General features: G+C 47.0%; 1 protein-coding gene across 4 annotated transcripts in view; it reads right to left on the reverse strand.

The window, feature by feature from the left end:
* The window catches only part of LOC119164163 (pancreatic triacylglycerol lipase), a 47,538-nt gene extending 38,135 nt beyond the window's left edge, over positions 1-9,403 (reverse strand). The window contains exons 1-2 of one of the 4 annotated variants that reach the window (XM_075871126.1): positions 9,344-9,403; positions 6,092-6,230 (exon numbers count right to left, since the gene is read on the reverse strand). The gene's annotated coding sequence lies outside the window, so the exon portion shown is untranslated. Of the gene's footprint in view, positions 1-6,091; positions 6,727-6,776; positions 6,891-9,343 lie in introns of those variants that run through there. The other 3 variants (XM_075871127.1, XM_075871125.1, XM_037416282.2) reach the window with 3 other exon arrangements.
* Positions 9,404-13,240: the final 3,837 nt, after the last annotated feature.

Here is a 13,240-nt window from a genome sequence, read left to right on the forward strand (position 1 = left end):
TCGGTCTCAGCTTCCTTCACCTTCTTCTTAACTGATAATTCTTTTTGGTTTAGCCCCCTGCTGTTTTCCAAGTATTTATCCGTCAATTTTCTGGTTCGCTTCCTCTATTTTGCATCGACATTCTTCATGTACAAGTAGCTCCAGCGGCTGCTTCTATAGCGCGTTCAAGCGGGAGCGATAGCAATTACAGCCTCTATACCCGTCATCTAATGGCGAGCAAAACAACCAGTCATTGAGGCGATATGGAACCGGCGACGAGATTGCAACCCCCTCCCTCTTCAAAGCGATTACGCCCGGCCTCTAACGTAATCACCTTGAAGAGGAGGCGGTTGCTATCTGGCCGCTGGTTTCATATCGCGAATGACTGGTTGTTTTGGACGCCACTAGATGACGGGTATAGAGGCTGTGGTTGCTATCGCTCCCGCTTGAACGCGCTACAAGCAGCCACTGTACATTGTATGCGCGCCACTGTACATTTGTATTGTACAGTGGCGCGCAAATTGACACTGTACATTTGTATGCGCGCCGGCGGCTGCCTATCCACACTACCACGGTGACTGTGCTACCACCTATAAGTAGATCTCGGGGCGAGTACTAACGCATACTCCCTACTGGCGCCGCCCCTGGGCCAGGCGAGACAAACATCGAACGAAGTTGGCTGTAAACCGTACACTAAGAAAAGTGTGTGCGTGAATGACTTCCTTGTGGTACTCTTGACACGTCTCTCTTTAAATATGAATTAGAATGTACCCTTCTCATTATTACGTGCCAGGCAGGAAGAGTGCTTCACACTCTCGACAGTGTCTCAGAGTGTTAGCGCACACTTAAATCCAAATACGCGGGTAGCCTTCACTATCCTGCAAAAATCGCGTTTCCTCTAGGATCGAACCCGTAGCACCCTAGTCAGCAGCTGCGCACATAACTTCGTTCCTCCTTTCAAGGCATATATATATAGATAAATACCGCGCTTAATGCCGACTACACTTCGTGGTAAGTTGGTTTGAAAACTCTAACCCGGGTCCGCTGCGTGCCAGCCCATTATTCTACCACTGAGCGACGCCGGTGCTTCGGTTCAAAAACTTCATATCAATCAAAAGGTGATGCTCGTAAAATATGGAATTAGTGTGCGAGTGTGGAATATGAAAACATAACTGCGTAACTGCAAGCGAGTGTTGATAATAGGATCTGTCAGATTTTACGTCTCAAAACCACAGTATGACTGAAGGAAGCCGAAGTGGAGGTGTCCGGAAATTTGGACCATCTGGGGCTCTTGACATAGCACTTCACCTACAGCATAGTTCCCATTCAAGCTCTCATTCATATTACGAAAATTCTGCAACAACAGGACACATTCAAATCAGGCATATAGCTGCGAATGCCCTACAGGCACACAGGCTCCGTTCATTCTATTTTGTGTCATATACCACACCATTACACGTGCAACTGCTGCCTCGCGTAAACCACGGCGCACCCGAATGACGGGGAACCGTCCAGATACTTAGAGCCTTCTCATCTGATAACGCATCACATCTACATTACAGATTGCTCTGCGATTTGCAACCGCAAGCGATAACGCTGGAATCTTCGATGCCACATGCATAAATGCCTACACGCTTCACGGGCTTGGAAGATTATCGAAAGCCGACGCTCTGTTCGCCGGTATCAATCCACAGTGTGCATTTCTTGCAACTTGACTTCCCGTTTCCCGCCCGCATGTTCGGCCAATTGAAGAGTTTGATCCTAGTCGCGCCGACTGCTTCCTTCGTCAACGTCTTGATGGGGAGGTGTGCGCTCAAAAGACGGGACACGAGAAGGAGCACAGACAGGCAGACATTGTCTTGTGTCCCGTCTTTTGTCTGCATAACTCCCCGTCAAGATGATTCATCAACAAGCCCAAGCCTTGGGAAGTTCGTCAACGTGCCGACACCATGAGAGTAATATACGCTAAATAGAACGTAAGCGCACGCTAAACTTCACGTACACTCCTAGGTATACTTCCATGAAGACATGGCAGAATCAGCATCATCAAGACAAAAGAGACGTACAGCTATACTGCACGCACGCTTTCGCAATTCACTTTCTTTTAGGGAGGACCGTAACGACTCCCAATCGCTGGCATCGAAGCGCACGAGTGAAACTGGGTCTGCCTTCCGTGAACGCAGCCTCTCATTCGCAGGACGCCACGCGAAGCATTTGTAAAGCTACATAGATACAACACCGAACAGCGCGCTGGAGTAGAGCAGCGCATTCAGATATGCCTGAGGGGCGAATGGACGTGTTACATCACAGCATATCCGGTGACAGCGCCAGGCGGCTAGTATTTCCGCATCCAAGTCTGCTTTATTTCATTAATTCGTTCTGGCATATGCAAGTAAAAAAAACGATAACAAGAACATCAACAATATTGACGCGTTACATTAAAGGATCAACTCCGTTATGCATCTCGATCGTTTGTGTTATCCACGCTCTCGCTTACAAAGCCACCATCGAGCCAACGCAATCCAACCCAAAACTTTATCCATCGTTCGCAGTTTCCGGAACGATTCTTATAAAACGAAATGAGGCGGCGCCAAAACATCTTCCGCAGCGGAAGAGCAAAGTACCCTCATTCCAAACAACGTTGTTTGTTGTTTATTACTACCATCACGCTCCCGTTGCGTCCTACATCTGCCACTGCTAGCAACAGAGCGTGCAGCACATTCGGCTGCGAATAAAACGGTGTCAACGGCACAGACCACGGGAAACGAAAGGCATGGAGTGGTATTTACGTTGTTGTCCATGCAGAGCCACGTATCGCTGCACGCAACTGCGGGATGCGTATACGAGGTTGTTCGATTGCGGATGAAATGGTGCTGGGTGTCAACAGCGGACACAAAAAAAAATACAAGCGAGCGGAGCAACGATATCGCGATCGCAAACCACGCGCACGCGTACGAGTACAAGACGCAGTTACATAACAGCACGCCTATTTCCTGGACCCGTTGGGCATCGAAACACTTCCTTCCGGCCCGAGAACTTGAAAACCATGTCCTGCTCCTCTTTTTCTCTTCTCACTTATAGGAAGTTAGTTCCGCTCCAGACACGCTAGTTGCACGTACAGTTGTGGGTGCGCGTCCCTTCTACAAGGGCTTCCACGAGGAAGTGTTTTTCCTTGCCGCAGCCCGCGGGGTAGGACCCCGAAAGCTCCCAAAGCCGCGTTTCTCTTTTCCGCCTTCGATACGCAACAAGGAAAGGCCGTACGCACGGTCAACGGACGTAGTACGTAGCGCCGTACAACCCTGGATAAGTGAAGCCTTCACGCCAACCCCCAACCGTTTAATTTTTTTTTTCACACTTTTTATCTCTGTTAGCTGGGGCGACCGACAAACAACCACCCCACTTCCTGGTGCTTAGCGGCATGGTCGCCGAGAAGCGAAAACAATCCACGTTGAGTGGTTAGGTCAAGTCCTTTTAGGCACTGCTTTCAAACGCTCTCCCTGGTGGCCCTATAGCTTGGTATTTGCGTGCGCTCTTCAACAGACTCTTGACACCAGGTTCTAATTAGCAGTAGTGCTAATTACGACTACAATTGGATGAGCTCGCCAAAGTGAGCGCTTAAGGTTGATTGCCTTAATAGCCGTAGAGCAGGTGCAAGAGCTGTTACTCTATATCGCGGTGCTCTACACGGAAGCATGAAAGGAAGAATTGATGTACATGGGACTAAAATGAATCGTAGGTCGACCAAACTACTGATATTCGTAACGATCGAATTATGGCAGTATACGATCGATTCGTGTAAAGATTTTACACTGTAACAGGAATATAGGTGATATAGATTGCTCACACTTCGTACTGTTTCAAGTTCACAAGAATACGTAGGCTTAAAGATATGAATAATCTAGAACGCGGAGCGTCACTGTTTCCAACGTTTTCACAAGTGGCCACGTCTTGGCTGCCACTTTTCTTTTGACAAGTCTTAGCTGCTGACAAGTGACCCTGCCTTGCCATTGCTACCCTGAAGTCATGATCACTTGGCTAAGATTTGGTGCCAGCGACATTCCTAACCGAACTATATCCATCACTGCTCACTGTTCGGAACACATAGGAGCCCTCTTGAAGTCAAGCCGATAATGTTTCACGTCTTCACTCGCGACAACGTCATCACGTTTAAAGGGTAGTGCGTATCAGCCCATATCATTCCCTATACAATATTTCCGTATGATATGTCCATATCATTCAACCACCAAAGTTCAATGCCCATGTGCTGATTGCATTTGACTGGTTCCGTGCCGACTACACATGACAACGTCGGTGAATTGTTAAGAAGTCACACGCGTTGAATTGGCTAAGAGTGGCGTCAACGCAGCAGAGACTTACGTTACAGGAGGAGTAGAGAACTTTTCTTTAAAAAAAAACCTTAGTTCACACAAATAAACTCATGTGACACTACAATCAAGCGACAAGCAAACTAGCCAATCCAGAGAGCAAGGTCATCTAAATCTTTGGTGAACACTTTATCAGTACATTGAATACTTCACATAAGCGGATGTGCAATGTATAATTCCGAAAATTCTATGTATCCAAACCATCATTATATGACATATACCGGGAATTTCGCTTCTAAAGTAGAATAAACATTCTAGTTTTGCCAGCCTAACTTTAATGGGTTGTTCACTGGGTAATTTTTAATGGATTGTTCAGCGAAAACAAGCAGAAGTTGGTACAAACACGCGAAACGTGAGGCCAACAAAATTATGTAAAAACTCAATGCTGAACATTGTGTAAAGACCAACGTATGATTTGCTGCACAATACAAGAGTTGCGAAATCTTTACTCTCGGTGGCGATCGATTCAGGAAAGCCGTGCCGTGACTCTACGGGCCACGAGAGACGACGCGATCAAACGAAACGCGTTTGCATAGGACGATCACCCCACAAATAAATCTCAGATGTATGTATGTAGGTCGTGCTAACGATCTAGACGGTTGTCACGCCGTGACATTGTAGCATCGCTGACACTGACGCGATAAAATGGCTCTCCATGTGCTGATCGCAGTTGTACACACGCTACATCCAGTAGTGTAACGCCATCCCCACATACCGGTAGATTGAAGCTGATAAGCAGTTCAAGGTTGTCATTTTAAGGCAATGCGTGGTTTACAGTCGAGCGTTTGCGTCTAGGCTTGGTAGGCAAGATCGCGTGAATGTGCACGAGCAGTGTTGGTATCTTGTTCTGCCATAGAATTTCCTGTTTTAATGATACGTTCGCCGTATAGCGTTCGTCGTTGAATCTCTGTGGTTATAATATGCTGAGTGCCATCATCATCAGTTTTTTTCTTGCACAGAAGTTTATTTCGCACAGCCATTTAATTCATCTGATTTTTTTTACCATGTTCAATTCAAGGCACACTCGTCGCGTCCTCCAGTGGGCGGAACTTGTATTCTCGCCCACCTTCAGGCATTTTGCTTTCAAAAGTTTGAAACGTTTCGAAAACCTTTCAGTAGTGCATGCAAAAAGATAAAAAAAGCGTGGTTCATGAATCGTGCAGTCTTTACAACAGTTCCGTAGGGCGGTCGAGTTCGTGACATGGATGCTGTCGTCGTCCCCCGCAGTTGCAACCTCGCTTTAGCGACAAGATTCCGTTCAGGCTTTAATTATACCTCAGTGTCCTACAGAATGCAATGTGACTACGCTTGGTATCATTATGTTAATCTCTGCATATTATTTTCGCCAAAGAAAATGCAAGAAAGATAGCAGAATGAAACAGTCAACCGGCTGCTCCACACAAGTCTGATTCAGACTGTACTGACGTGAGCGTTAAGAAAAGCTCGAGCCTCCCATCGCTCTCGGAGTGCGGCGTTGGTATAGAACTCAAGGCAGAAAAAGAAAGGGGAATAAACTATAATAGAGATAACCCTTCTTCGCTACTGTGGGTGGATCCCTTCATCCAAAGTACTATTTGCGGCTCGGAAAGCCTGGTAAAAGGTCGTCAAGCAGCTTCTCTAGTCCCACACCCATAACCAATTAACGCGTGTATCCTCAATTAGTGGCGTGAAATCGCTTAGTCAATCAAATCGGATGAAATAATAAAAACAAGTGAACGAGTACTGACCATGTGATCCCCGTTCCACCGCTGATTATGGTCACCAAACTCTTGCATGCACGTCCAGCTCGGCGGCATCAGCGAACCGAGATATTCACACTGCAGATTCCAGCCCAACCTTCACAAATCCCGAGTCTTCAAAGGCCACCTGCACCACACAACACCTCCAGTCAGCTTAGGGCAAAACCAACAGCTAGCCAGCCGAACTAACAGTTACACTCCAAGGAGCTTAGCAGAGCACCCGATGCGCTGTCTTTTCGCGGCGTCGCTAGCGAGCGCAGCGATTGAAATGAAAAAGGGGCGTTTTCGACAGCGATATGGAACTGTATGCTGGTCCAACAGGTCGTTTCGAGTTCGTGACAGTACAACGTTCAATTCTTCATGCCCAGCCAAGCCGATAAGCTGTCGATCCTGAACGGGCCCGTTATCCTCAAACAGACTGGAGAAAATAGAAACGATAACGAAATCTTTCTTAAGAACGACTCATCCCTTTGTCATGGCAACACGTGCTGGAAGCTTTCAGATTAATTAGGCATCAAAGATAAGTCCGAGTATTTCTTTCTATACGTAATCCCTCGTTATCTGAAAGATTTAGCACGCCAGTCTGTGTCACTGGTTGATGAGCAAGGGGTCGCAATGTTTGGCTGAGGCTTCTGCTGGTCGGCTGCAGCGGCTGCAACGCGGATGGCCTCACCCTTTGCTGCCTTCTTTGCTTTCTGGGTTTCTTGCACTCTTTCAAACACAACGAGGGTGAATAAAGACACAGCAGCAGCCACGTTGGAAGCTTCGGGTTACGTTGATGACATAAATAAATCGTTTTTTTTTTTTTTTCTAAACGTGATACCTCGCTATTGGGATGACTTCAAACGTCGGTCACTACGTCACAGCAGATACCGTACCGACTGGCTGATGAGCAAGTGACTACTGTGCTTGTCTGAGGAACTGCGGCGGTCTACTTTGGAGGCTGAACCGAGGAGAGTCTCACCCTTTCCTTCCTTCCTCGCTTTCTCCGTCTCTCAAACACTCTTTCAAACATAAAGGTGGGCGAAGACAGTCGCAGCCCCGGCCAGTGTGCCACCTTATACCCCTCTCTTCCTTCCCCTCACTCCCTCCAAACACATCCGTACAGTAGTCGCTCACTCATGCAAGGTTAGATAGACCAGCCGTGCCGCATATATGCCGTGTCATGCGTCTCTGAGAGGCCACCACTCCGTAGACGTGGCGCCTAGTTTGAAGAAGGAGCATCCGGAAGCAGAGCCGGGATGCCGACCGACCGTGTCGACGTTCTTTCGTTCTCTTCACGCCGACGCCACTACACGCCCTACTTTTTTTTTTACATGGCAGTCGACTAGCGTTGTACTGTATGTATGTTTATACAGCATGACTCATTCTTAATGGAAACGTGTAAGATGGAAAACTACGGGGTTATCTGTACTGCCAAAGCAACTTCGATCCCAATGATCGAAGTTGTCCCGATAGTGCTAAAGGTGCACATGCTGGTAGTGATGATGTTGCTGCAGGCGCGGGTATCCTCGCAAATCTGGCTGGCAATCGCTCCGCTTCAGCGACTCTTTTCATGTATCATTCAGCTCATCAAACATCGCTTAATCCTGACTCTCGTAGAAAACGTAAACGTATCTTAGTCACTTGCTTTCGCACCAACCACACACCTGCCATAAACACGACGTATTCGCAGCATCCGTAACCATCCGCACCCGAAACCTTCATTTTTTCATACTGTTCATTCGTCTCTAAAAGTTTGATTCGTCCTCATGCACAACGCTACAAACACACTACACTGACAAGTAAGCGCCTTGTCTCGTTTATTCGCCTACGTCCTGTGTTCTTTGGCTTGTATTTCGCCTGTCTCACCGACATTTCCCAGACTATCGGTAATATTTTCTCAATCAATGAAAGCTGATGAGTAGGTGGGGCCTTAACACAAGCAATGCCAGATATGCCAAAGACAAGAAGTGGCCATGTGCCAGAGTTCGCACAAGTGAAATATACAAAGAGAGTCGAGAAAGCTTAGCTAATTTTAGGTATTGTATTATATGCTGAGCTCTACCTCGATATGATTGTGAGATACGCCATGAAGGAGGACTATGAAAATTTCGCCCACATGGGGTTCTTCAGCGTGCACTTGAACCTAAGCACACGGGTCAATATAGCATTTAACCACCATCGAACCGCCGCGGCCTGGATTCTATCTCGAACAAACGAGCACCATGACCACAAAATATACCACCGCAGTCTGTGGTAAGCGCGTGGTCGCGGTCTCGATTACCTCACCACCGTCTCTCGCTAATGCCGAGTCTTATGATCGTTGTGTTTTTCTGTCATACGAAAACATACAACGCCTCACTTCGCATTCGCACAATGCTTATGCTTTGCTTCAGCAACACTTCCACCTACAGTGAATACGGTGCTCGCTTTTCAACCCGAAAGCCCTGCATGGGTTACATTCCGGAAACTGCACTCGCCTTTCGATGCAGGTGCACTGCCCAGATTTGCACGTTGCTTAGATTTGCAACGTGCTCTGATTCGCACGTTGACGAACCCAAGGCGGTCGAAATGTGCCGAGCGTTACACTGTGGCGTCCCCCATGAACACATCGAGGTTTTGGCGCGTAAAACCTCAGATTCAAATAGAATCTATTAGCAAGTTAAGCAAGTACGGTATGCAAATACGGCAAGGCACTGTTCCTTTCTCGCTCGTCGTGCTACTGTCGCTCCCATTTCCAGTGACAGAGCATACCCCGAACGACACTTTTCTCGTTGACACATTCGTAACGTCAGAGGCTACAGCGAAGTGTTACAAACCCTAAGTAATTTTGGATAAGAAATCCTTTAACGCGTTTGAGTGCCTTCACTGGTAAAAACACAACTACCAAGAAAGGAGGAGTGGTACTATCAACTTGAATCGTATATATTAATAATAAAGCCTCGGTTTTTACGTCTCAAAACCACAATATCATAACGAGAGACGTCATAGTGAAGGGCTCTGACTATTTTCGACTATCAGTTGTTCTTTACCATGCACATACATCGCACAGTACAGGGACATCTACCATTTCGCCTCCTTTTAAGTGTGACCACCGCGACAGGAATCGAACTCGCAACCTACGGGTCACCAGCCGAGCATCATGACTATACTGCTCCACCGTGGTGGACTGCCGTGTTTGCGCACCGCATTACCGTAACCTTCTAAATAACGTATTAGCAATGCGTCTTCTCACGACAAAGTCGTCAACGTACTCACCCTGACGCACTGGCGACGCGATGGTGTCACCTCTCGGCTTGTGTACGCTGTTTCTGACTCGAAGCGAAACCCTTCGTCTCGGTCAGAGAAAATCGCCTAATCTTTTCTTCGTGAGAGCGCGAGGAAGGGAGAAAGAAATAGGGATCAACAGGACAAAACGTTTATTCTCTTTCTTCATCCACAACTAAAACTACAAAACTCGTTCTCATTCCAGGTTGTCTGTTACTCCTCGCGTCGCGAGTCTGCACTTAGTCTCGCGTGAAACTAGAAAGTACGGAAGAAGAAGACGAAGGGAGAGGGTTCGTATAAACACTCCGGCTGGCTATCGGTGTCACACAATGGCTTAATATAAAGAATGGGGCTCTCTTCGGGGCTTCCGAGGGATAGATTCGTAGTACAGCTTGCCGAGATGCTTTCGGCACCAATATGTGATCTCGTGTGTGCATGAGGGCGCGCACATTGTGACCTGAGCGTAACCCGGTCTTCGTCACTCTCCTCCAAACAGCGCTACAGCGGTCGAGGAAAGGATAATCTGGGGCTATAGGAAAGGGAGATCCAGGTTTTCATTTCTTTCTCTCTCTCTCAATCTCGCGTCATTGAAATGCTGTCTGAAAGATCACAGATTCCGCACAAGAAAGTGCTTGTCATTACATAAGTGTCATAGCTAGAGGGTAGCCCACCCTCGTGCTTTTCAACGGACACAGATGTTTTTAGCTACCTTCCACTGTTTTTCGGAGTTGCGGGATTCATACAATGCTTCTTCGTTTTCGTTTTTTTTTTCTTTGGGAAGAAGGTGATTCCGCACTGGGTTGGTGGCAGAAGAAGATAGCGTTGAAGTGGGTGACTGCTGTGACCGAGTAAACAGTCATTTGCCTCACGTTTCTGTTCGTCGATTCCTCTCGCGACAGTAATTATATTACAGGAAAAGAGCATGGGAAGGCAAGAAAAATAATCAGCACTGCATACATGTGCGATATGTGAGGTATGAAGAATGAGCAGAGTGCATTAGGACATAGTTCAGTGCATGGTATGCTCACATATACATAGATTGCCGCATATGAAGCTCTAAGTGATCGATATTTTCATACGCACTTACAGATCACATATTTATGAGTATTGTTCATTTAGTGTATCCGATAACAGCGCTATCGCTAGCAGCTGTAACACAATGTGTTCGTGGGCTAACTTGTGTGAACCCGAACAGCCTCTTTGGCGCGAAAAAGAAAAAAGCACCAGAAGACAGAAGACAAGTCGCAGTGAAGAAAGCTGTAACTTAGTGCAACTGTAAGTACGAATATGTCGGTTTGTCATTGATAGCACACCAACAAGCCGCGCCTCATGCGGGGCTCAACAATATGCTCGTAAACAAATTTAAGGTAAAAAACATTTTTACATATTCTTTTTTTCCCTGAGGGAAATGCACGCTATAATTCCGTGCGGCGCGGCGTGGGCTTCGCATACACATCTAGGAATAGAAAACATCGTAACCTACAAAAGGATAAAGAGAAAAGTGCACCACTGTAGACCTCTCTCGCGTAGCTCATGACACTTGAGAAAGTCCCCTGTGTTCAAGGCCACACATAGCTGACAAGCACAGCAAAAGAAAGCATGCGTTTTTTTTTCTTTTGAAAACAGGATCAGAACACGACGACAAAGAAACAATGGGACAGGTGCCTACTCGCACTGAGAAGTTCATTAGAGAGAACGCATACATTTGTACGAAATATCAAGCGCCTACACCATGCTGTTGCACACGAAATATAGTGACACCAGACATGGGCATGGATGCTCCGCATCACGTCACAGAAATTTTGACGTCATGTATCTACCAAGATGTGGTCTATAACGCTGTTATTTGTCTATAGATCATCGACAAGGATCGGCATCTGGTGATATGTCATTGTTGGTGTTGTGCCTATGCGTGTACAGATACAGTTCCCGGAATGTTCATGGAGTTTCCATCGACAAATGTGTATATGCTTTGTCGACAACGCCGATACCAATTTTTCTTAATGATGGGCGCTGTAGCGTCCGTACTGGACACGCTTCGTATACGATGCGCGTCCAGTACGGTTCCTTGGGCTCGACTCCAGTTAGACCAAGCCCGTCTATGAAACACCTTCCGGGGCCGCCCAAATCTTTCCGGAGTACCACACAGGTCTACGCTGAACCATATAACATAGGAGCGAGGGTCGAAGGACCAGGGCCGGGCGCATCTCAACTCAAGATTGGAACCAACAGACCGAAACGCAAAGTGTGCATAGGTTGAACGAGCTGGAGAGCGTGCCTCACATTGACGAAAACTGCCGCACCCTGTCTGTGGCACCTTCTTCTACTTCTTAAACATATCCTCGTCATGTACACAAGACATACACTATTCGGTAGGACACGTTCGACCGCAAGGAAGTTCGTAGCCTGCTTCGTACGCGGACGTCCCGTTAAGATTAAGGGCCGTACTCGGGTTCCAGGAAATTATTTACTATGCCTGGTCGGTGAAACAATGCCTTCTTCCCGGACGGGCTGTAACGGATGCGGCTCTACCGTGAACGTGCTCTCGTCAGAGACACCGTCACGTTGCACGCTTTACTTGCAGGGTTTTGCATCCGCGACAGTTGCGTATATGATCCTTCATCAAAGAGTGCAAGGTAGCAGGGGGGTGGGTGGGAAGAGCTGGAGCGCATCGGCGCGGCTTCCTTGTGAATCGCGGTGGCGGTGATGCTTTGAAGCGTGTAAAGATGCAGTTTTATTGTTTTTCTTTGTCAGCTTGGAGAAACAAAAAAGCCACTTCGGGGTGTAGAGGAAAACAATGGTCGAGCTGCCCGACAAGTGCCGCTATGCAGAATAGGCCCGACCTTTTGGGCACGCCACGACAAGTGGACGGAAAAGATAAGATATGGGAAAGAGGAAGGTGAGAGAGAACAAGAGAAGAGAAATTAGTAGGAAAACGTAGCTCTGAGGAAGCGCGGAAAAAGGCAACGCCCGTTTTCGGTTAAAGGAAGCACATGAGACAATGACGACGAAGACAGCCGGGGAAAATCGCGTGCATGGTGCGTGGAAAAGCGTCTTAATTTGGAATTGGTCAGCGACGATTTCCTCGTGTTCCGAGACTAAAGAAAACATCCTCTTGTTGGATCCCGGCCATGGATGGTAAAACTTTATTTCGCCAGAAAGCAACTGCGGATGATTGCGTGTTAGATGGCCATCAACCCAAGGTTGGCGGCGACCTGTGTGGCCCACTCCACGACTCTCAACTGGACGGCTGAGTCTGAGCTAGTCAACACGGCCTCCCAGTGCTCAAGGGAGGCATAATATCGACCGGCCGCGGCACTATGCTACATTCCCAAAGTATGTGATCATATCCCGGCCAAGTTATACGTTTTACGGTTGCTGCTATCTCTAGTCGTGATTAATACAGAAATAAACTGCATTCACTTAAGTCCTCTGTAGTCAGTTCTTTCCAAGTAGATGTCGAACCAGGACGATGCGATGCCCACGCAGACCGAGGGGCTTCGACTCCAATATTATAGAATGTAACGCCTCACCTGATAGCAAGGACGTTTATCGAAGTAAAGATAAAACCTCGCTATTTACCTCTCAAACACCCCTGCAAGTACACGAGGGAGTTAATGTACAATCATGGTGGCCAGCGCAATTAAGGCAACTTAATTTATTTATTTATTTTTTATTTATTTATTTATTTATTTATTTATTTATTTATTTATTTATTTATTTATTTATTTATTGAGTTCACACCTCTGCAGCTATAAAAGGGCGTCTGTAGAATTCGATGGTCAGTGCAAACTTTAAAAGAGGACAAGAGTGAAAACTGACTGATTGAAACTTACTGCGTCCAGAATAATTCGGAATGGGGTATCAATACATCGACTGAGAAAAAAA

Source organism: Rhipicephalus microplus, chromosome 8 (genome assembly GCF_043290135.1).
Source record: "Rhipicephalus microplus isolate Deutch F79 chromosome 8, USDA_Rmic, whole genome shotgun sequence".
Lineage (NCBI taxonomy): Eukaryota > Metazoa > Arthropoda > Arachnida > Ixodida > Ixodidae > Rhipicephalus > Rhipicephalus microplus.